Below are 24,275 nucleotides of genomic sequence, written 5' to 3'. Positions count from 1 at the left end.
TATTGATGATGAACATAATCTCCTAAATGGTGCTGACCACACAGTGTGCTCTAGGGCCAACAGCCACAAAGCTAGAGAAAGCCCTCTGTCTAAAGGTTATCATGCCCTGACAAGGAGAGTGAAGGGAAAATGGAAGCTATCCTCAGAGAGCTGCTGAAAGTTGTATATGATTAGGCAGCTGTATTTGAGTCGATGTCTGTGTCTTTCTCATCGTCTTGAAAAGTTGGAAATTTGTATAGTCAGCTTTTTAAAAATTTTGTCCTGTTTTTTTTTTCTCCTAAAGTCGGCAGGCTGCTGGTTTAATAACTCTAAATTAGTTAATTCATTGCTTTGAATTAAACATGTGAATCAAATTTGCAGAGGAGTTGAGGCTTGTTATGACTCTGACAGAAAATTCTAGAATGAAAGCTGTTGTTCCAGAGAAGCTGAGCAATTGCAAACAATGCATCCCTTTAGGGATCTTTTTCAATGGCGCACATGCCTTCCACTGGAAGCTGAGACAGAGCACAAGGCAACATGGAACTTTGGGTAGTAGGTCAAGGACAGTTTTGAAAAGAGAAGTAGGCCACCTGGGTGGCTCAGTGGTTGAGCATCTGCCTTCGGCTCAGGTAGTGATCCCGGGGTCCTGGGATCGAGTCCTGCATCGGGCTCCCCGCATGGAGCCTGCTTCTCCCTCTGCCTGTGTGCCTGCCTCTCTCTCTGTGTCTCTCATGAATAAATAAGATCTTAAAAAAAGAGAGAGAGAGAGAGAGAGAGAAGAGAAGTAAAAATCAGCTTAGGGTCAGAGAGAAGCTAAGAGTTGTAAGTTACTATTTTTCCTCTGAAGAGTAGACTCAGATAATAGGACCAGAAATTGTGAAAAGATTAGGATGTGCACACAGAAGTGAATTTCCCTTCTTCTGTGTACGCAGAAGATGCAAATTTAGATAACACCTAACAGGTAAGTAGAGAAAAGGACACTCGGTTGTACCTAGGAATCTGTATTTATTGTTAACACGTTTCTACTTAATGCTAGGTTGAGGACAAAAAGGGGAAAAATTAATACATGTGTTGCTCTTTTCATAAAAAGACACACATGAAAAGTAAAGTGTATTGCGGTTTATAGACACAATTTTTCTCTTTAAATAAATGTACCCTCCCCGTAAGTGTAAGCTTCGTTGTTCTTCTGGTAGCAATACCTAGCATGTAGGTATGGAGTCCCAAGGAATGAATTCACCTCCATAAGGGTAGATTTGGGTTCTTTAGCTTTTCAATGACAGAAATGACATAGGCCTCATATGCCGATGACTCACATCAGATTCCGTGACGCTATAAAAATAAGATAGTAATGAAGTGTAGAGAGTAATGCACAGCAACTGTTTTAATTGTTCCCAGTCGAAAGACAAAATGATTGTTTCCTCAGAGTCTGATTGCAGCCTATTTCTAGAACAGAGCAAAATGACCATCGTGTTATCTCATGAAAACGTGAGAAATGAGAGCACAGAGGAGATTCAAGTTTTTACTAAATGATCTAATGGCAATGAGATGGGGACACACAAAAAACTGCATCAACTCAGTAAAGATTTTTTTTTAGGTTATTTATTTATTCATGAAAGACACACAGAGAGAGGCAGAGACACAGGCAGAGGGAGAAGCAGGCTCCATGCAGGGAGCCTGATGTAGGACTCAGATCCTGGTTTCCCAGGATCATGACCTGAGCCAAAGGGAGACGCCCAACCGCTGAGCCGCCCAGCTGTCCCTCAGCAAAGATTTTTGTATCTAAAATACTACTTTAGAGTTCAAGCAAGTTGGTCGGAGAGAATCAAGTTTTATGTGGTCAATCAGGACAGTCCATCCTTTCACCTGCCTGCAAAAAAACTACTTTCCTGGTGGTGACCACTGGAACCGCGCCCCTGTTGAATGTCTGTAGTGTTCGTCACCACCAACACTGCCTCACCTTCTCTTCTTTTCCTCCACCCTCCTCTCCCCTCTCTGGGCTCCACTAGCTCAAGCCTGTTTCAGTATTTAAGTACCCAACTCCCCCACCTCTTCTGATTCTCTCAACACTTTGGAAAATCAGAGCCCTCATTCAGACTAAGCTAGGATTTGCCAGCCCTGTTCTCTTTTCCCAGGAGGCGGGTTCCCTGTTGACTGTGCCCGGAGTGAGAGCCCTGACAGTGACACTTCCCTTTTCGAATTACCGCATCTTGGCTGGTAAATATCCCCAGCACAGCTTACACGCTCCATCTTGTCATCTAAAAAAAAAGTAGCTAAACTTCAAGCAGTGCACATTATTGAGGTATTTGAATACCATGTCTGTATCTGAATAATGCCTGAGAAGGAGAGATGGTCAGACAGACAGGCTGTGCATGGGTGGGGGCTTGTGCACAAATCTGCTGGGTGGGATGTTTTTCCTCCAAGTACAATTGTACCCTCAGCCAACCAGTTTTAGTTTATGTTCTCTCAAGGCAAGACTACAGACGGCTGGACCTTGAAGAGAACATGTTAGAGTAGAATCCTGCGGTTAATTAATCCTCCTAAACAACTCAAAGTGAAAGGAAATAGAAAATTGAGAGAATTTCCCCTGGACTCCCTCACCTAACCACTGTGCGTGCAAGTGTGTGCCAAGGGTGTCCACTGACAAAGAAGTAATAATGACACATTGAAGAAGAAAAGAAGGAATGTCTCTGCTCTTAAGAAGGTCTAAATCTAGGGAAATTCTTTCACAAATGTCACTTCCTCTTGAGGAAGATAGCAGCAAAGGCCCACCAGCCTGGTTATCCTTCTAAGAGACACATAAGCCAAATGGCTGGCCTCTCTGCCCCATAGGGTGGTGTAGGTTTTCTCTCTATATGAGTTATTCACAGATAACTAGGAAGGGTCTGTGGATACAGTACATAAAGCTTTGGTGTTGCACCTGAGATCAAAGCCTATCTCTGCTACGTTCTAGTTATGTGAAGTTAAATTTGTTGACTCCTTTTCCACATCTAAGAGAGGTGGAAAATAAAATTTTTCATTCAGATTTTTTAAAAAAATATATATAGTACGCAAGGCTCCTAGCAGATGCTTAAGTAATTACGATTATTAAGTTCATTATCACTTAACTTTTTTTTTTTTTTTTAGAGAGAGAGAAAGAGAGAGTGCACATGTGAAGGGGGGAGGGATGGAGGAAGAGGGGGATAGAATCTCAAGCAGACTCCAAGCTTAACTGGAGCCTGACGTGGGGCTCTATCTCACAACCCTAAGATCATGGCCTGAGACTAAATCAAAAGTCAGATGTTTAACGGATTGAGCCACTCAGGTGCCTCTAACGTGGTTCTAATGATAAGCAGAGCAGTAAAAACGAACGAACGAAAGAAAGATAGAAAGAAAGAAAGAGTGTACTCTGTATTTCTTCTCCCAAAATAAGGAAGCAAGTTGAAGCAATTTTTAATTTTGTAGGAGCCTATTCCATGCCATTTTTATTATTTGCTTGCATTCATCTTAAGCATTTGGGAAATCCCATCATCATTCTATAGTATCCTGATTTTTAATGCCAAGATGGTAAGAATCTTTGGTCTAAACTTCAGGGAACTTTAGTCTAAAAGTTAGTGACTAATTCTCTTCCTAACTGAAAGGTCACATGGTCAAAAACAAACCTCCATTTAAAATTCCTGCTAAACATAAGGAATATAGTCAATGATATTTTAACAGTATTATTTGGTGAAAGAGGGATAGTAGCTGTTCTTGGGGTGAGCCCAGTATAAGGTAGGAACCTGTGAATCACTATGTTGTATACCTGAAATTAATGTAATACTGTGCATCAGTTATACTCAAATAAAAAATTTCAAAAATAAAATAAAATTCTTGCTGTAGATCCACCGAAGATTATTTAGCAATTCTATACTTCTGTTTTAGCTGAAAGTGATCGGTTTATTTTGGCGAATATGATCTTCTCAAGGAACTAGGAAAAACAAAATTTGCCCCTACATAAACTAAGAACAAATAATGAAATTATGAGGTTGATTTGTTGTTAATAAATACAAAAACAGCAGAATTGAATTCTGCATCAGATTGTGAAGACCTAGAACAACACGGTCATGTGATCTGTGGATGTGCGTAAAGTTAATCTGCGCCTGAACATTTCCCATATTACTTGAAGTGCTGTTTGAGAAGACCCTATTTTTAACATTTCATTTTAGCAGTTCTGCTAAATGAAGGTAGAATTGAAGGTAAATACATAATGATAAGAACAGGAACAAAACAGAGTGTTCAGTCTGCCACAGGTTAGTGTTCTTGAGGGTCTTCAGGCCTTTTCTGGCTTTATTGTGCTTCTTTCTTGTGACTCCTCCAATCTCTTTATGCAGTTCCTTACCTTCTGCACGTGTGCATCTCTCCCCCATCATCCTTCTTCAGTGGGTGTGCCACAGAGAAGATGGTCCTCATCTCTAATGTTACGTTCCTCTTCTGCCCTGACGACTGGCTACAAGTATGACACTCAACTTTATGATGCAGTAACTATGTAACATTCATCTGGAAATATTATTCTGAAGATAAGAGAACCGGGCCTCATCATCTTAGAATCCAGGGGTCATGCAGAGGTTAGACGTGACCTGTAAGAGCAGGAGTGGGGGGGTTCGGGCCTTTTGGGGATCAGAGGGCTCAGGACAGCCTACCAAGTGGGCAGGCCCTCTCCAGAATGCCCCTGGGGCAGTAGTTTTCAGCCTAAACCTGGATAGGAGGTCTATGCCTCTTCCAGAAGTCTTCACTGGGGTGCCTGTGTGGCTAGGGGGATGGGAACACTTAGCCGAAGTGTTCTAAGAACAGACTCATTTGTAAGCTGCCTCTGAGTCTCTGTTCTTCATGCTAAAACATCCTCAGCTCTGTGTCTGCATTTAGGAATGTAACTTGTGAGCGGCCTGCCTCTGGCTCTTCCCTTGTTTGGTTGCTTTCAAAGCCCACTGTAAAGCGGAAAGGTGGCAGCCTGACCCACTTTGCTACAGTTTTCTTTTCTTTTTGCTATTGTTATTAAAATAATGAATGACTCTGTGCATAAAGCAGAAAGTCACAATGAAGCAGCCTTGTCTATGCAGGAGAAAAGACCTAGAGAAAGACCATAGAAATGACAAAAACAGGAGGCACGATGGGGGCAGGGATGTGAAGTGGGGTGGAGTGATCTCTCATTATGTTTGAAACAATGCCTGGGACAACCTCAGATTTCCAACTGGGAGCCGTTTGAATAAAGTTTAGTTTCTGTTTAGATAGAATTCCAAGTTTTTCTTTTAAGATTTTATTTATTTATTCATGAGAGACACAGAAAAAGAGGCTGAGACACAGGCAGAGGGAGAAGCAGGCTCCCTGCAGGGAGACCGATGTGGGACTCGATTCCAAGACCTTGGGATCACGTCCTGAGCCAAAGGCAGACATTGAACTGCTGAGCCACCCAGGAGCCCCTAATTCCAAGTTTTTAAACACCCAATCTATATAGCTAGTTCCCCTATTCTTACTATGAACTGCAGATTCCCATTTATAGAACCCAAACAATATTTTCAAATGCTGAGGTTAAATGAGTTAGAAAATTCTTAATTATTTTCAATAAAACAGAAATTCTATGGCTATAAAAGAGAAAGAAATCATGCAGTGTAGTTTCATGACTGCTCAGAGTTTGGATGGATATGGGAGCAAGGCAGACAGAGAGACATCTATTTTGTAACCCAAAGGTAAAGTAAAGTGAAAAAAATAAAGAGGTTATTTGGAGAAAATGTAGAAGAGGACTTTGAAGATATTTGGTTTAGTTGCTTTAAAAAAAATAGGGATGACAACGTAAACAGAAGAAAACCCTGCCCAGTGAGGGTCTAAAGATTTAAGAGCAACAGGTGTCATTGGTGAGACCACAGCCTTCTGAAGCTGAAAAGAATGGCATGTGGAGCATGTGGGGAGGGAGGGCATGGCCCAGAGTTACTCCTGCAAAGAGAAGGGAAGGGGTTGATTAGTTCGGGAGGTATCAAGAAACAGGGTGTTTAGAAAACTTTTTAAAGCCATCTACTGAGTCTGAGGAAGCCAGGTATGGCCGAGGACTTCAGGAGTGTCAGAAACAGAACTTCATGGCAGTGAAGAACACTAAAGTCAGACTGTAACAAACACTGATGTCATCGGCCAAGCTGCTATCAGGAGTCATCTCATTGCCAAGCATCTTTGACTGGATTTCAATTTCAAATCAACCACCCCCATTGTTTTTCTCTGGATTCAGCCCTGGCTTGACTTGATTTTCTGACCTTGAGTTGAGTGTCTTCCCTTTGACAACCCCAAATTCCCATCTAGGCACGGAAGCCCACTCCAGAGTTTTAGTAAGTTTCTAAATTTTCCAAGAGGAACTTTTCTTTTTGCTCATGTAGTGACAACACCTGCTCAGTAGATCCACTTCGAGAATTAAATGAGATAATATTAACAAAAGGATTTAAACCAAGCCTGGTCTGGACATCTCAGTCTTTACTCAGAGACTTCAATAAAGGCTGAAATAAAGGCTCTGTGTAGGCTCAAAGTAGAAGTGGAGAGAGAATTACCTTCACAGTTGGTAATGCTGTTAATTGAACAGCAGGTCTGTTGGAACTGCCATTTGACTACTTCCTCTTATTTAGAATGTATATTCTTGAATTTCTTAAGTTCACGGGGATTACGAAGATTTCCTCTATAACAACTTTCATGAAGTCACAACCTCTCACATTCAATTCAATCACCATTTGTTACTCAACTATGTACAAGTTTATAATACATAGATTTGCTAATTTGCTAATAATTGTTACCTGTTCACCGACATTAACCAGGACCCGACCCTGAGTTGGCAAATAGCGGCCGCGTTGGTGTTGGGAAGGTCAACAGTGCTCTGCTTATGTATCCTGTTAGGTAGGGCAAATTGTATCACACGGTGAGTATCGAGAGCCAAAAGGAGTCACAAATGGCTTTTGTTTAACTATGGATACACTTTTGAGTACATTTTTGTAGGATGATAAACAATAAGGGGCATTATTAATGGTGGTTTACGTGCTTTACATTTTTAAGCCATATGATGAAAAACAAACACATAGGAAAAGAGAGAAATGAATATAAAAGAATATTCACAGGACAATTTCATGACCACCCCTATCACCTCAGCCCCAAATCATCAGTTTATCTAAGTGAGTGTTGTCCTCTAATTTTGGGATTTGATGCCATCTGATATCAGCAGTGGAATGAATCTGAGACTCCCATGCTCCCCTTACCTGCCTGCAAACCACCCACTTTTGCTCTCTTCCAACTCGCTCGTAGCTGGTCCGATTGTTTTCAATTTAGGACTTTGGGGGTGCCATCTGGGAGGGGCTTTTATTTGAATTTGCTTCATCCCCACAACAAAATGTTTAATTATGCAAGATGGTGTCTGCCTCAGGACCTCAAACAACCACTCCCTCCACCCACACCCATTTCTCACAGGGATCTGTTTGTTTTAAGAGAGCAGTGTTGGTCTACACACACGCAAAGAGCATGGGTCTGGGATGTTAAAATATCTGAATTCTCATCCTGGACTTGGTATTTAACCTCCCCGAGTCCCCAGGTTTGATTTTTGTCCTCTGTGGCAGGGAGGACATTCAACCCCAACGTCTCTCTCAGCTCTAAAAGCATTCTAGAATTCTAATTTTACTTTAATTCTCTTAGGATCCATATGATGCCGACTGAGAGGTCAGAGATGATCGTCACCGACTTCTGCCTTAGATCTATATTTTCCTAAATACTGAACTGCCTATGCCTACAGAGAAAAGTGCTCGCTTGCTCGCTCGCTCTCTTTCTCTCTCTTGAATTTATACTATTGGGGCTCTGCTGTACTAACTGAAGAGGCTTGTGCTTTGTGTCAGCTAGTTTTCTTTGTTACCATCCTCATGTCCCCCACCCCCTATATCCTGGTACGTCTCAGCTTCCCTCTGTGACCCTTCATCCATGCAAGCTTGAAAATTAGATTCAAATTGCTATCTGTATTTTCATTTCACTCTCAATATTGAAAACGTACAAGCATGAACTAATTCTCTCAATCTAGCTCCGTATTTACCTACCAACTCATTAAAAAGTGGCTTTAGCACTGGAGCAAGAGATCATATATTAGAGCAGGAAAGCAATTTACTTGGCAAGTTCATTTGTGTGCTCTCTCCAATGTCAGAGCAAAGGTTTGTCCTTGGGATAAGGGCGTTTTCTTGCCCAGTTTGGTCTCTCCGGCTGTCTGATTCCTCAATTAGCTGACACCTCTGTGCCAGTGATTTTATTCTGCACTTACTTAGTGGACGGGCTAGAAATAGTCGTCTGGTGACTTGCATGCTGGCTTTATAGCATCGCTATAATCGCTGCCTAAGTATCCCTGCAAGGAGGCAGGAAAGTGAAATGAGGCTCCTGGTGCGGGTGGGTTGGAGACATGCAACAATTTGCAAAGGGTAAGGAAGGGTATTTTGACAATTTTCATTGGAAGCCTGAAGTCTAAACAAAATTACTAAATCAAACAAGAATAAATTGCCTCTTGTATTATGTTCTGTGTTACAGAGCAGAATTCAGTGCCAGAGATTTCTGTGTAAAGTCTCGACTAAGGATGGTGTGTTTCTCTTTTTCATTTCAAAAATACAGGAGATTTATTTACAATATATTTTCACCCTGCTTACACAGTTCCCTCCGCCCTTGGATGTTAAAAATAAAATTTGTTGTGAATTGTCCTTCTGATTTTCATGGTCGGAACAGGAGAAAAGAAAGCCAAGAGAAAACGAATTTTCAGTCATTCATATGTGACCCCAAGGAGCTATTTACTTGACCATTCAACAGCTATTTTTCTTCTGGCTAACTTCAGGGGATGCAAAGGGGAACCCTGTTCACTTGTTTCCCCTGGTCAGACACTTTAGAGTATGCTTGGAGAAAAACGTGGCTTTTAAGGCTATTGAAATTTTGTTGTCTATCTTCCTACATACATGTGTTAAAAGTTTTACGTGACTCCAGTGTCTCGCTGGGGCCAGGCAAGGAACTGAAACAGAGAGAGAAGCAGGCTCTTTTGTCCATGAACAGGTGCAAGGTGCGTGGCTGGGAGGCTCAGAGAGGCTGGGAGCTGGAGTAGCTGGCAGCTACTGACAGGGCCATCAGATACTCAGAATTGAAAACACACACCAGAAATCTGGATTTTCTGTGTGTGTTCTTTCAGTTTTTAAATCTTGGGCCAACATTGGAAAATACTTACAAGAAAGCAAAATCCATCTGTGTAAACAGATTTGGCCTGTTGCCCTTCCTTTCTGACCTCTGGCTTTGAAAGGCTTAGAACGTTTTCATTTTTTAAAAAAGATTTTATTTATTTATTCATGAGAGACACAGGGAGAGAGAGAGAGAGAGAGAGAGAGAGAGGTAGAGATACAGGCAGAGGGAGAAACAGGCTCCATGCAGGAACCCTGGGATCACGCCCTGAGCCAAAGGCAGACTCTCAACCGCTGAGCCACCCAGGGATCCCCAGCTTAGAACATTTTCAAATAAAGATAAACATGGACATTTTTCCAGGACATTACATCGTCTTCTAATGCATCATTTTATGGGTAAATTATGTTTAATTCTGTAGCCATACTATAATTTAATTAAGCAATCCTCTATTTGTGACATAAGCCATTTCCAATTTTTCACTTTTCACTCTCACATAGAATGGTACAGAAAACTTCCTTGTGCATCTTTTTTTTTTCTTTTATAGATCTCTAATTGCTTTCTTTTCTTAAAAATATTTTATTTATTTCTTCACAAGAGACACAGAGAGAGGCAGAGACACAGGCAGAGGGAGACGCAGGCTCCACGCAGGGAGCCCAATGTGAGACTTGATCCCAGGTGTCCAGGATCACGTCCTGATCAGAAGGCAGACGTTTAACTGCTGAGTCACCCAGGTGTCCCCTCTAATTGCTTTCTTAAGGTAGCTTCCTAAATGTTGGATCATTGTCCAAAATTATATACACTTCTATTTTTGACAGTAAAATCCCACCAGCAATGAATGGATCACTATTCCATTTTCCTATAGCTGTTAACAAAAATGAGAATTGTCATTAAAAATGTGAATCAGTTAAGCAAAATATTCTGTTTGAAGTTTTAGCTATCATTTTACAGAATTGTGAAGTTTTATATTTTTCATTTCTTTGACCACTGGCATTTATTATTTGTCCTATTTCCAGGGAAATTTTTGAACATATGCTGTACATATTAATATTTAACTTTATGGTATCATATTCAAACATTCGGAATTTCTCCACTCCAAATAAGTTAATGTTTAAGATAATACCCTTAAACTAGTTCACATAATTTATACTTGAAGTTATAATTTATTAGGTTATATTTTAAAACATGGTATGAAGAGATATAATACTGATTTTTCCCCAAATAGTTTGAAAATCACTCCAGAAACGTGTATTGAACAACTTATACTTTCTTCAGAAATTTGAAAAGCTAACTAATCATCTAATAAATATTTCCAAAAACCTACATCTGTTTCTGGGCTTTCCAGTCTATTCCATCGTTTCATCTAGATTGTCCTTGTACCAGCAACATTATTTTTTCTACTTTAATTGTGTAATGTAATTAGAAGCTCTAATTATAAATCCCATTTATTACTATACTGTTTTGAATTAACTTTATTGTATTTTCATGCTATTTTTACATTAATCTTAGAATATTTTGTGAACTCGTCCTCCTTATGGTATTTTTATTGGACTGTTATAAATTAATTTGGGAAAAATTAACAACTGTCTAGTATTAAATCTTCCCAGGCAGGAAGATTTTTCTTTATTCATTCTAGTTTTGCCTTTTGTCCTTCTATGATGTTGTGTAGTTCTTTTCACATGTATCTAATATGAAATTTTTATAGACCTGTTTGTGTTTGTGTGTTGTATATATCTTGCTAAGATTGACCTTATTTGTTTTTAGTTGCACAATGAATAGAATTTTTGTCACTATATTTCTAACTGTGATGTATAAAAATGTATATAATTCATACTGCATATGAATTATAGTCTTTGTATCTGGTCACCTCTGTGCAATATATATAGAATATATTTAAATGTGAAAACTATTATATCTGGCCACTTTCTATGTACAAATAATGTATATATTAATTAAAATTATGCTTATATATTCATTGAAGTTCATATTATTCCATAGCCTTCTCACCTATGAATAAGGGTTATTATAAGTTGACTATTCTCTTGCCTCCAAATTTATTCTGTATAGAATTGAAGGTTTTCAGAAAAAAAGAATATAGCAAATAATCTGCATAGTCCCTCCTCCTGATTAAACCAACTATCTCACTTTACAATTAGCAGAGACTGCATAAGATCTAGTCCCACTCGTAAGTCGGTTTTCATCCAAAAATTTAAGATACTCATAAATAAAAAAAAAATCTTATGTAAAATACTTAATACATTTGCTGTAATCTCATATAACTTGAAAAACTAATAATTATGACAGTTATCTGTGTAAAGACAATAAGACTGTGTCTCTTTTTGGAAAGGAGCAGAAGGCACTGTGGAAAGTGACTTTTGTATAACCAAATAAATACCTCTGTCTTAAATAAGGAACTGATGTGGCATATGTAGTGTGGTCTAGGAAGGCTGACATGGTATTTCTGAAGCCAAAGAAATAATATTGATTAGATGGCAATGCAAGGATACCTTGCAAATAACTTTCATATGGAGTAAGCACTAAGTGTCAGTAAACACAGACACAAAATACATTACTGACTCTTCTGAATCACCATTGATGTTTGAGCTCTGACACTTTTGACTATAAAAATGACAGGTTTATTTTTGTTTTAGAATGTCCCCTCATTCTCCCCAAGGTCTGTCACTTTGTGATGGGAGGTCAGGGAAGGGGTTGGAGCCTGGCAGCAGGTACACTCAGAGAGGCAGAGAGAGCATTTGGAATAGCAAGGTCCTGATTTCACCTTTCATCATTGAGTCTTCTGCAATTACATGGCATTGCAATGATCACAGATGCAAGTAACCTTTTTAAACAAAGCGGTGGAAACATCCACACACTCGTTTTTTAGCATCAAATCTATGAGCTCATTGACTGATTTTTTCACTGTTCACTGGCGGCTGTGATTTCTCTGTGGACTGATTTTGTGAGTGCTTTCTTCTTCTGGGAGAAGAAAATCGGGCATGGATAGCATTTAGAGTCTGTTTTCTTCCATCATTCTTGTTCCCTCTGCTTATTTATTTCCCATCATAGAATTTTGGAATAAGAATTCCATGTAACATTCGTGAAAGCTTTTCTTTATTGATCAAAGAAGGTCCAAATCTTGCACCTACCTCATTCTTGTGCTCTTCTTGGCCTGGGCTTATTTTGGTGACAAGCAGAAAGCCACTCGGCTGCTTTCCCATTGATGACCAGCCCTGGCACTTTTCCATGTGCCTGCCAAGGGGCTATGGCCTCATCTTCAAGGGAGTTTGTACCTGTCCAGTGTTACTGCCCTCTCCACATTTCACAGGGAGCTGGGACTGGCAATAGCTAACACTCTTTGGATATCTAAAAAGAACAGGCCCCAATGGCAAGGGTGGTACTACTGTTATCCTCCCTTTTGGATAGAAGAAGGTAAGTTTTCAGTGCCAGGCAGAGATGGTGCTCAGACTTGAAGCCAAGGTGGTCTGATGGCAAAGCTTTTGCTTCTGATCATGCCAACATCTCACCTGTCAGAGCAGGAATGTGTTGTTTTCCTCTGTGTGTGTCTGTGTGCATGTGTGAAAATATAGTTACAACTTGCCTCTATAAATGGACCTGAGCTCACTATAAGTTCATCAATATCTATCAAAACTGTGATGATTAATTTTGTATGTCAACTTGGCTAGGCCATAGTACCCAGTTATTTAATCAGACATGAATCCAGATGTTTCTGTGAAGGTAGTTTCTAGATGTCGCTAACATCTAGAACTAACATTGTAGAATCAACATTGTTGAATTTAAGTAAAGGAGAACTGCTCTCAATGATGCAGGCAGGCCTCATCTTACCAGCTGAAGCCTTTAGAGCATAATTGAGGTTTCTGGAAGAAACCTTCTGAGAAGAAATTTTGCCTCAGAACTTCAGCAACTTCCTAAATATGAGACAAGAAACCCCCAAAATCCTAGAGAAGAACACAGGCAGTAACTTCTGTGACATGGGCCATAGCAAGATTTTCTAGATATGTCTCCCAAGGCAAGGGAAACAAAAGCAGAAATAAACCAATAGGACAACATCAAAAATTAAAAGCCTCTTTCTGCACAGCAGAGGAAAGAATCAACAAAACTAGGCAACCTACTGAATTGATGAAGATATTTGCAAATGACATATCTGATAAAGGATTAGTACTATCAAAAATACATAAAGAACTCAGCACCCAAAAACCAAATAAGCCAATTCAAAAATGGGCAGAAGACATGAACAGACATTTCTGAAAGGAAAACATCTAGATGGCCAACAGATGCATGAAAAGATGCTTGTCATTACTTATCAGGGAAAAGCATATCAGAACTACAATGAGATACCACCTGATGTCTGTCAGAATGGCTAAAATAAAAAAGACAAAAAACAAGTGTTGGTAAGAATGTAGAGGAAAAGGAAGCTTCATGCAGTGTTAGTGGGAATGCAAATTGGTGCAGCCATCTATGGAAAAGTGTATAGAGGTTCCTGAAAAAGCTAAAAATAGAATTAGCCTACAATCCAGCAATTGCACTCCTGGGTATTTACCTGGAGAATACAAAAACACTAATCCAAAAGGACACACACACCCCTAGGTTTGTAGCAGCATTATCTACAATAGCTGAGATATGGAAGCAGCTCAAGTGTCCATCAATAGGTAAATGGATAAAGAAGATGTGATCACACACACACACACACACACACACACATAGTGGAATATTATTCAGCTATAAAAAGAATGCCATTTGCAACAACATGAATAGAGCTGGAAAGTATTATGCTAAGTGAAATAAGTCAGAGAAGACAAATACCATGTGATTTTACTCATATTTAAGAAACAAAACAAATGAGCAAAGGGGAAAAAAAGAGAGAGGGAGAGAAACCAAGAAACAGGCTCTTAACTATGGAGAACAACCTGATGGTTACCAGAGAGGAGGTGGGTGGGAGGATGGGTTAAATAGGTGATGGGGACAAAGGAGTGCATTTGTCCTGATGAGCACTGGGTGACATAACAAATTGCTGAGTCACAATATCATACACCTGAAACTAACATAACACTGTATGGTAACTATACTGGAATTAAAATAAAAACTTAAAAAACACTGCAGCAACTCCTGTCTGAGTTTTCAGCCTGTTAAGCTGCTCCACAGATTTTACACTTGCTGGTTTCCACAATTGCATGGGCCAATTCTTTCAAGTTAATTTAAATAAATAAATAGATTGATAGATGAGGATATACAGTATATCCTTATTATTTGCAGTAGTTATATTCTATAAAGCCCACCTGAACACTGAATTAGTGAATACTGACACTGCTCCTAGAGGAAATACAGGGTTAGGTTCCTGCAAGCCTCTGGCCACAACATTTTTGTCAATTAATCAATACATAGCTTTGTTTTATGTATGTAGCTGTCTCTGTTTAAAGATACTATATTTAATATACACTGTTGATTTGTTAACATTGAACTCACAGCTGATAGCACTATATCCACATCTGAATGACACCTGCTTAACACACATATTTTCTCTATATGGCACATGACAGCTTTCTGTGCTTATAAATATTAGAGAGAAGTTCAACACTATGCTTGAAGATCATTTTAAGCAGAAAAATTGCTTACAGAAAGCACAAAAGTGTGAAATATGTGGCACTAAATGGATCACAAAAAAGGACACAAGAAGACAGAGCATCACCTTTGACCTCAGCTAAGAGCATGTATGTCACATGACTCAAATTTTCACTCTTCTGTGCATGTCTGGAAATGACCATGAAAATATCACAAGTGTTGATTTGGGGATTAGGATTATTTTTTAGCTATATGGGGGTGGCTGGGTGGCTCCGTTGGTAAACATCTGCCTTCAGCTCAGGTCATAATCCCAGGGTCCTGGGATCCAGCCCCACATTGGACTCTCTGCTCAGTGGGGAGTCTGCATCTTCCTCTCCCTCTGCCCCTCTCCCCCCAGATCCTGCTCCCTCTTTCTCCCTCTCTCATTCTATCTCAAATAAATAAACAAACTCTTTAAAACAAACTTTAGCAAGTATGTAAATTCACAAATATGCAATACACACATAATATATATCAACTGTATACACATATATCCACACAACCTTCTAGTTATATTTCTCTGGAGAACCCTGATACAATGACTATATCAACACAACCCCAAATAAAGTGACATTTTAATTTATTCATTGTGAATAATCAAATCAGGATAGAAAATGAAACTAAAGCCTCATGAAAAATATCAACATTGTACTCAATTTAATAGTAGAGCTTATTAGAAATAATTTGATAACTACAAATGTGTGCCTGAATTAAGGCAATACTGAGAGAAATCGAGCCTGTGTCTATTACACTTCAACCTATCATATGATGAAAACATTTCAAGTTATTTGTTAGATGTTAAGTTCAAAATCTTGATTGGCAGGTTGCAGTTGATCTGCGAATGCTGAATCCATTTGCACTGGTCTGTGCCTGTACGCTTACACATACAGATAAATTAATTTGTGTTGTTCCTTTCACTCCTCTTACCAGTTGTCAACTATAAGCATTGCATGTAAGGTAAGTGGTTCACTGAAACTTTTTCATGCTTTATATATGTGGTTTCACATGTATTATTATTATTATTATTATTATACATAAATTAGAATGTAAACATATACCTTTGTCATATATATCTGTGATCCACAACTTTTGTTAGCCACACTACAACTGTATTAAATGATATTTTCAGGGTCAATCTTACCCTCTTCTTCATTCTCTCTACCTATCTTTTCATTGTCAATATACTCGTCTCTGGTATGTGTTTCTCTGGTCTCCTCTGCCCCCACAATCTCTCCTTCTTCAGGACTGAAATAAAGTTTGACTCTTAAGTGGTCAACGGATCAAGAGCCTATGAACTAATCAGAATAGAGGTTTGTTTTCCAACTGCAAGAAGAATGTCCAAATTTGGAACATTCTGACATATTAAGCAAGATACTTAAAGTAATGTGTGGACCCTCTTACTGATAAGCTGAATCAACTTCACTTGGAATAGCAGATATATCTTAACAGATAGCTTGTCTCTGGTCTGCGATTGGTCTCTTTAGGCTGGAGTTAATAAAATGACATGATGATCTAGATAAATTGCTATTTTTGAAATCATAATAGTATCTGATGGTCAGTTTGAACTGACATATATATCTCTTCAAAGCATTATTGTAACTCCATAGTAACTTAAAGTTGTATCTATAAAATGACTTACTTTAGTAAAACTGTAGTTTGCCTTCATATTATAGTGTATTTTCTATGTTCCCCTCACATGGCATCACTGAAAATTGGTTATGCATATAACTCCATCAGGTAGACATGGTAAAGGAAGAATTTCCATCAGAGAAAAAGAAAACCGGGAGAAGACTGTAAACCTGTATAAATGTCTTTGAAGAAGTGCACTCCTCCAGACCTCTAGATGGTAGCTACAGAGAGCTAACCCAAGCCTGGCAATGTTCTGAAATGGAATAATTATAGTACCCATCTCAACAATTTGCTGTAAAGACTAAATATGATCACGATAATGTGGAAGGGAGCAGTCTGAGCAAAATTAGAGAGGAAGAAATTGCAGTGCATCTAAGTTCAGTGGTGCTGGGAGTGCAAGATTGAGTCTGGGAGAGGTCAAAGGAGGTAGCTGAGAGTTAGGAAAAAGTTAACCTGTGGAGCACTCACGTGCCCTGCTGAGGAAATGCAGACTTTATGCTATAGTAGGTGTGATCTGATGACAAGAGGGTCGAAATAAGGTAGCCCAATGGATAATGTATATTTTAAGTAGATCTATGAGGTCATCCTGCAAGGGCTGGATTTGAAAAGACAAGATCCATAGCAGGGAGACCAGTACCTCAGTACCTGGATCACGACAATGATCCATGGCAAAGAACAGATCCAGGGCGGAAATGGTAGGGCCAGAAAAGGGACACCAGGCTTTAAAATGTGTGGTTGAAATGAGGGATGATGAGAAGGGGTCATCAGAGAACATACACATTTCTATCATTAGTGTGAACTCAAGCAGAGGGACTTGAACTCCTTACAAGAGGCTAATGAGACCACGGTGCATATCACTGATGTGTATCTTTAGCACTGAGCCTGCAGGACATGACAGATTCTATTCTCATTAAGTAAACTGCTTCTCAATTAAGCATCTGGCTTTGCATAGGTTTGCATTTACCATGTGTCACACAGAGAAAGAGCCCTTAGATCCTCATGACCTAAGTCTGAATTCTACTTCAGTCATTAATCATTTTGTGACCTTGAATAAATGAAGTAACTAACCTTCATATCTTTAAATATTAAATAAAAATAAAGAAGATCTATTACATGGGAGGAGATAGATGAAGGCAAGATGCAGAAAGTAAAAACCATAAAAGTAAATATTATTGAATTCCTAATAATTAATTTACTCCAGCATGGATTTTCCCCTAACATGTATAGAAATAAATTGGTAAAATGTGGAGTCAATATAGCACTGTGGTCAAGAGAATGAGGCCTTAAGTCAGACTAATGAGGACAAGATCCTGGCTCTATCATATTCTAACTATGTGACTTCCACAGTTACACAGCATCTGCATAGCTGAATTTTCTCTTTTGTATAATGGGAAAAAAACTCATTAGGTATGATAGGAAGGCTATCACTACAATATGAAATGATAAATGTCAAATGTTTTGAATATTTCCTAAAACCTGAGATGCACTGAATAAATGTTAATTCTTATTATGAATACATACATTTATGTCTCTCTCTATAAATGATACATGTATATGTAGACATTTACTTGGCCGACCCACATGAAAATGCCAATATTTAATCATTTTGAAGACAAATATGATGCTGACCTATAGTTTAGTCATATATATAAGATATTCTATTATAATATTCAATGTTAGATACATAAATGTATATATATGCATAATTGATTACTTGTCTTTTTTGCTCCTCTGCTCAGGGAAGCAATGGCTTCAGGACAGAGTTGAATTAATTGCCCACTAAACTATGTTTGCCTACTCTGTTGCAACTGTAAGAGAAGCAGGAAAGAGTGTGGGCTGAGGTGGACGGTACCACTGGACTCAACTCAGACCTGAGTAACCTTGGATAAGTTATTTAAACTTTCCAGGCTGTTATCTCCTTTACAAGATGAAGAAATGATAAAATTGTCCTAAGTATTAAGTGAGGTAATGCATGTAGAGTATAGATGCCAGAGGCCAGCAGATAGTGAACACTCCAAAGTGGTAGCTATTGGTACACAAATTGCTGATTATTCACTAAAATTCCATTTTCTACAGATGACCGCATTATATTCTCTCATACAATCTACTTCTTTGCTTTCCCTTCCTTCAACTCCCTTGACCTCACCTTTCTCCTCTTTCCTTTTTAATGGTAAACCAACCTGATTGACTACATCTCAGTTTTTCTGGATCTATCTACCTATAAACGAACCATTCCCAGAAGATAATACATCGTGTTTTGATTTTCCTTTTGCATTTTCAGGGTGATGAGATGTATGTATATGATGAGATATCTGCATATTTTTAAGTATGACTTACAAGGGGCACCTGGGTGGCTCAGTGGGTTAAGCATCCAACTCTTGGTTTCAACTTAGGTCATAAGCTCATGGTCATGAGAATGAGCCCCTACTTGGGCTCTGCAGTCAGGGGGGAGTCTGCTGGAGAATCTTTCTCCTTCTCCCTCCACCTCTTCCTCCCCCATTGCTCACATGTGTGCATGTGCACTCTCTCTTTCTCAAATAAGTAAAATCTTTTTTTAAAAGTATGGTTTATAGACAATATTTCTCCTCGTTCTAGAAGGGGAAAAAACACTAATACAATATTAACCTGTGCCCCCCATTTTTTCCCTATTTGTTTGTAAAAAATGTAATAAAAATTTTGCAGCTTTTGAGATCAATAAAGAGTATTAGACACAATCCCTGGAAGAGAGAAAGACTTAAATGAAGCCTGAATATGCTTAAGAGAGCACTTATGTGGCCTCAAAGAGGGCAATTTGATTATGGCTAACAAAGGAGGAATGTAAATTTAGGAGGCCAATCTTCTGGAAATAGTCATCAGTATCCCTGATTAATGTATTCATGCCTATGAATGAATACAGTTTATTCCTTTGCCCTACCTCAGTCCATTGGCACAGCTGTGGTCACTGTGAAGTGCAGTGGCAAATACACTCACTGGAGAACCTTTTAGAGTTTCTGTCTTCAGCCACTATGACCATGCTAGGGAAACACTGGGTATGCAATAAATGGTGTTAAGTTAATCAAATGACTAGCAGGGACACTGGAAACAGCTTTAAGAGACATTTCCTCCAGACCCATCTTCTGACCTTTAATTGGTCAAGTGGTAGATGTAGTTGGAGATGTGTCTGAGGATGTGTCTGAAGCAAGAGAGGGGACCTTTGGGTTGTCTAATGCAAAAGAAAGAAGTCTTGTTAAGTAGGCTGTGGACTTTTTTTTTAATTTAGAGAGAGATTAGAGTGCACAAGCATGGGGGGTGGGGAGGAACAGAGGGAGAGGGAACTAGAATCCCAAGCAGGCTTCACACCCACCATGTAGCCTGATGGGGGGCTCCATCTCATGATCCTGAGACCAGGACCTGAGCTGAAATCAAGAGTTGGACTCAACCAACTGAGCCACTGAAGTGCCCCTGTGGCTGTACTAATACAGTCCCCCGATGCTGCTCTGGAGCCAGGCAGGAAAGAGGCTGTGAGCCTGGACTTCAAGGAAGGGAGAATAGGAGAAAGGAGGTGAAGGAAAAGAAAGAGAAACAAGAAAGAATACCTGAAAGCAGTTAGAAACTGCATGTAAGACACTGGAGGTACATTTTGTCAAGTAGAAGAGAAAACCATTTTTGTTTGGTTTGTTCTGGTTTTGCCTGTTTGTTTGGCTTTGCTTCAGATATTTTGCATAGGATTACAGGCAGAATTTAAGTTAATGAATGAATGTCCTAATAAACAAATTGAATCCAATATAGAACAGGTATATTTCATATATAATCAGAGTGATTTTGAACAACATAAAATCTCTACTCACCTTACAAAGGGTGAGAAAGGGGCCCTGCAGATAAGGGAAGCCCAGAAAAAATGCTATACAGGATCAGGTTCAAATCTGATCAAAAACGGACCTGCCCCAGGGGTTGAGGAAAGCATTATTGATATTTTCTTAGCTGAGTATCTTTGAACATTCAGACCAAAATTTTAAAAAGATATGCATTATCAAAATTATGACCAGGTACATAATGGAAAGGCAAAAATAGTTCATCCTAATTGGTCCGACCCACAATGAATGAATCAAAGAGTTGGAAAGGAAGGAGGTCTGTGTCTGGCAGACAGTTGAGTAGTTTACCATGCATTGAACTAACCTGTCATCGGGACCTTGGGGGATCAGTATATATACTGCTTTTCTTTGCTCTTATATTGGAATGAGAGTTGTAGCTTAGAATCTGTTGAGAATAGGATTGAGTCCATATGCACACTGTTTAGATTTTTTGGAGAGTAAATGACAGTGTAGAGAAGTATCAATATAAATAACCCAGTCATTGAAGGAAAATAAATGGAGCAACCAGAGAAATGAAAAAGGTAGGCTATCTCATATTTATATATTTTTTAAACCGCCCAAGTAAGAAAGTGCTTTGGTGTTTCCACAGACATGGATTCAACTTGAAAAAAAATAGTCATGGGGTTGGTTCAGGGCTCCTCTCCACTTCTATCACTGCCTACATGAGTCATAAATCAGTTGACTGTATCTTCATCTATTTCTAGAATGGGGGAGGGATGAGCCACTTGATATAGTTATTGAGGATCCATCCATTTATATCAAAGAGAAGAAATACGAGGTGTCATCTATCCTCCAGATCCCTGATCCAACCTTTTGTGCTACGGAGAAGCTATTAGATTTTACTGGCCTCACCCATCGGTAAAAAATGACCTCAGTGTGAAGGCTGGTCTTTATCAAATGAATAAGGAAAATATTGATATAACCATCTTCATCCAAAGTGGGTTGCACAGCCATTGAGTTACACACAGCTCAGCAAACCTACCTTACGTTGGTCTTCTCCAGAGAACTAAAGAAAATGCTCACATTACAATATGTCCTGTCTCAGGACAAAATGAACTTCATTGGTTTCTTTGCTGTCACGATTCAGGACATTGCAGATACCAGAGGTGGTCTTCAAACATAATTCTGAGCAATCTCTTTTGATGCATATGGCTGAAATGCACATGTTCTGACACCTGCAGATTTTACCTCAACACTGTTGAAAATTTGGAATCAGGGCTCCAACACCTTACCATGATGCTAAACCAGTATTTACAAAGTTTGTTCGCAAGTTCCATGATTCACTAAAAGATGTTCTGTGTAACCAACCATTTCACTGTCAAATAAGTTTGAAAAGTTGTACCCTCAAGTCTTCTTTTGGTGAATTACTCTTTACACTGGTGTATTAAAAATGCTGCAGTAAAGAAACCATTAATTTGGATTATTTCAGTATTTCTCTAAATTCTTTCACCAGAGAGCATTTCTTTTCACAGGATACATAGTAACATCTTATTTTTAAAAATGCCATAGAATACAGTTTGGGAACACTTGCTAAATGAATCAATAACTTGAGGGGGGCATTTGAATGAAAATAATTGAAGTTTCCTGGACATTCCAATAATTCTTGTACCTCCTTACATTTGTACGTACTGTTCCTTCTCCCAGAATGACTGTCTCTCATCAGCAATCCACCCACTCTCCAGCCCTGTCCCTATGCTGGTTAAGACCTTTCAAGTCTCAGCTTAAAAGTAATCTCCTGCGGGAAGCCTTTCCTGACACCTCAAGACTGCATGGGGTGTCTGTCTTCTGATATTTCTTAATACTGTGAACTAGCACTGTTTTGGCACTTAACAACTTTTTTTTTTTTTTTGAAGGAATTGGCTGCACCTTTTCCCTACTGTAAACCTAGTGCCTCTCCTAAGACCCTGTATATGGAATTAATAAATAAATATTTGGTAAATAGATGAGTAGGAAAAACAAAAAAACATTTCAGGAAAGCATATCCTAGAGATTGTTAGGAGGAACATAATAAGACCCTAGGGAGAGAGGTTTAGGGAATCAGGAAACCGCAGCTTCCCTTTCTCATTAGAAATTTATCCCAGAGAGCAAGGCTATCATGTAACCATTAAAATGACCGAATCAATTCTAGGGGACATTAAACTCTTGCTCATACGGACAAGAAAGCCCTTGGGATAATTTATTCACAAGTTCCTTACTAATCTGCTTTAGAGGGAAGCCATGTGGAGAGTTTCTCTTGGATTCCAAAGCAAACAGATGTTCTGTCTCCCACAATGATGCAGAGCTACTTACATTTTTCCCCCTTTAGAGCCAATAGTAGTACATAGTACAATAGGAATTTTATGCATTTTCATGGAAAAGCAACTACACCATTTACATAGTCAATAGACTGCAACATTTCTAGAACAAAGCTCTATGAATGGAATTAAGGATGTCCTTGAGGGAAAAATGCTATCGCTAGAGGCTGCTGTTAGAGAATTAGGGGCATTGTTTCAGGATCCCCAGAGATTCAGGGTTGGTGGTGAGATCCATCTCTGCAATTGGGCAAAGGGTTTCACTCTTTAAATAAGCTTCAATTTGACTTGAATAATCATCTTGCTCTGAGTAAAAGTAAAACTAAAGGCTCATGTATGGACCTCTGTCTAAAGCTTGGTACCTCAAAACTTAGGCCTGATGGATGACTGTAGGCTCCTAAGTGGTTTCTCAGCTTTGCTTTCCCTTGCCTTCTGTCTTAGAAATAACAAACTTGATGCAGACTAAGATGCCAGGCTGTGTCTGGTTCACAGACCTGCTCCTCATGAGCTACTTGTGTTATTTATGCAGGTTCCCTGGCCACTGTCTCAGTTTACAAATCTGGAAAATAGGGATGATGATAACATCGCATACATCATTGGGTTTGATCAGGATTCATTTAGTTATTTAACGTCTGGCACTTTTAATAAGCACTCGCTAAGTGCTAGATATTATTAATCTCATTAGTATTAATAATGTTAATATTTTATCATTCACAAAGCAATATGGCACTCACTGCTCCTGTTCAAAACCTTCTAAGATCTTCCCAAGTCTAAACTCCTACCCTTGAAAATACTCTATCTCACGCAATACTTAGTATCCCACTCTCCCTTGATACTCCATCTATAGTTCAGACTGGAGACTTCCAATGTATACCCCAAACCATGCTTAGCTCTTAGCCTAAACCTCAAGATTTTTTACTTACTTTTCGTAATACAACCTTTCTTCTTTTTAACTAGTCAATTTCTAACTTTTCTTCAGAGTCTTGTCCTATGGCACTTCACTGGAAAGATCATTCTCCTATCTCTTTGATCACGATACTATATCTTCTGAACCGGAGAAAACAACACTGCATCCTGCACACATACACGCACGCACGCATGCACAGGCACTGATGTACGCTTCACATAGACATTTCTCGAATATATCCATCTTGAAACTATAAACAAGAGAGAGGGCTGCAACTTCCTGATTTACCTATGGTATTTTTGGAAAAGGTGATACACTGCCCTACTCTATTTTCTTGTTCTGTTTCTGTACATTGGCTCTTGTATTATGGGCACTAATCTCACATGCTTCTTTCCCAAACACTGCCCCAGTTTATGAAAATGAAGCCTAGGAAGAGATAAAATAAATGGAAATATTATAGCACCCCTAGTAAAGGAGAAAATATCCCTCCTCTGTTATTACAGACCTTGTTTGCAAACAGCGGAAAGTGACATTTTAATATTTGAAAATGCCAGTGTGATCGTTTTATTGTTGGGTTTTATTTTGTTTTATTGGGGGCACTACAGATTAATTTTTCCCAATCTAAAAAAGTAAAATCTTACCCTCAGACTTCTCCCCCATCTTTTCTGTAAATAATTATCAATTAGCTCTTTTTCTCCTTCCTTCCCTCCTCCTCTGTCCTTCCCTACTGGGATCTGTGAGAGAGAATTTATGTATCTCTCTAATTAGACATATAATTTTATTTGGGAAAGGGCTGTGGACCATTTGCCCTACTTTTTCAGAGTCAGGATGAAGACG

The 24,275-nt window shown here is 39.0% G+C and overlaps 1 protein-coding gene across 2 annotated transcripts in view; it reads right to left on the bottom strand.

The window, feature by feature from the left end:
- Positions 1–24,275, bottom strand: part of CHRM2 (cholinergic receptor muscarinic 2) — a 145,854-nt gene that overhangs the window by 14,187 nt on the left and 107,392 nt on the right. The window lies entirely within an intron of this gene.

Source organism: Canis lupus, chromosome 15 (genome assembly GCF_048164855.1).
Source record: "Canis lupus baileyi chromosome 15, mCanLup2.hap1, whole genome shotgun sequence".
NCBI lineage: Eukaryota > Metazoa > Chordata > Mammalia > Carnivora > Canidae > Canis > Canis lupus.
The sequence above is the reverse complement of the archived record's forward strand: the minus strand, read 5'-3'. Positions and strand labels throughout refer to the sequence as shown.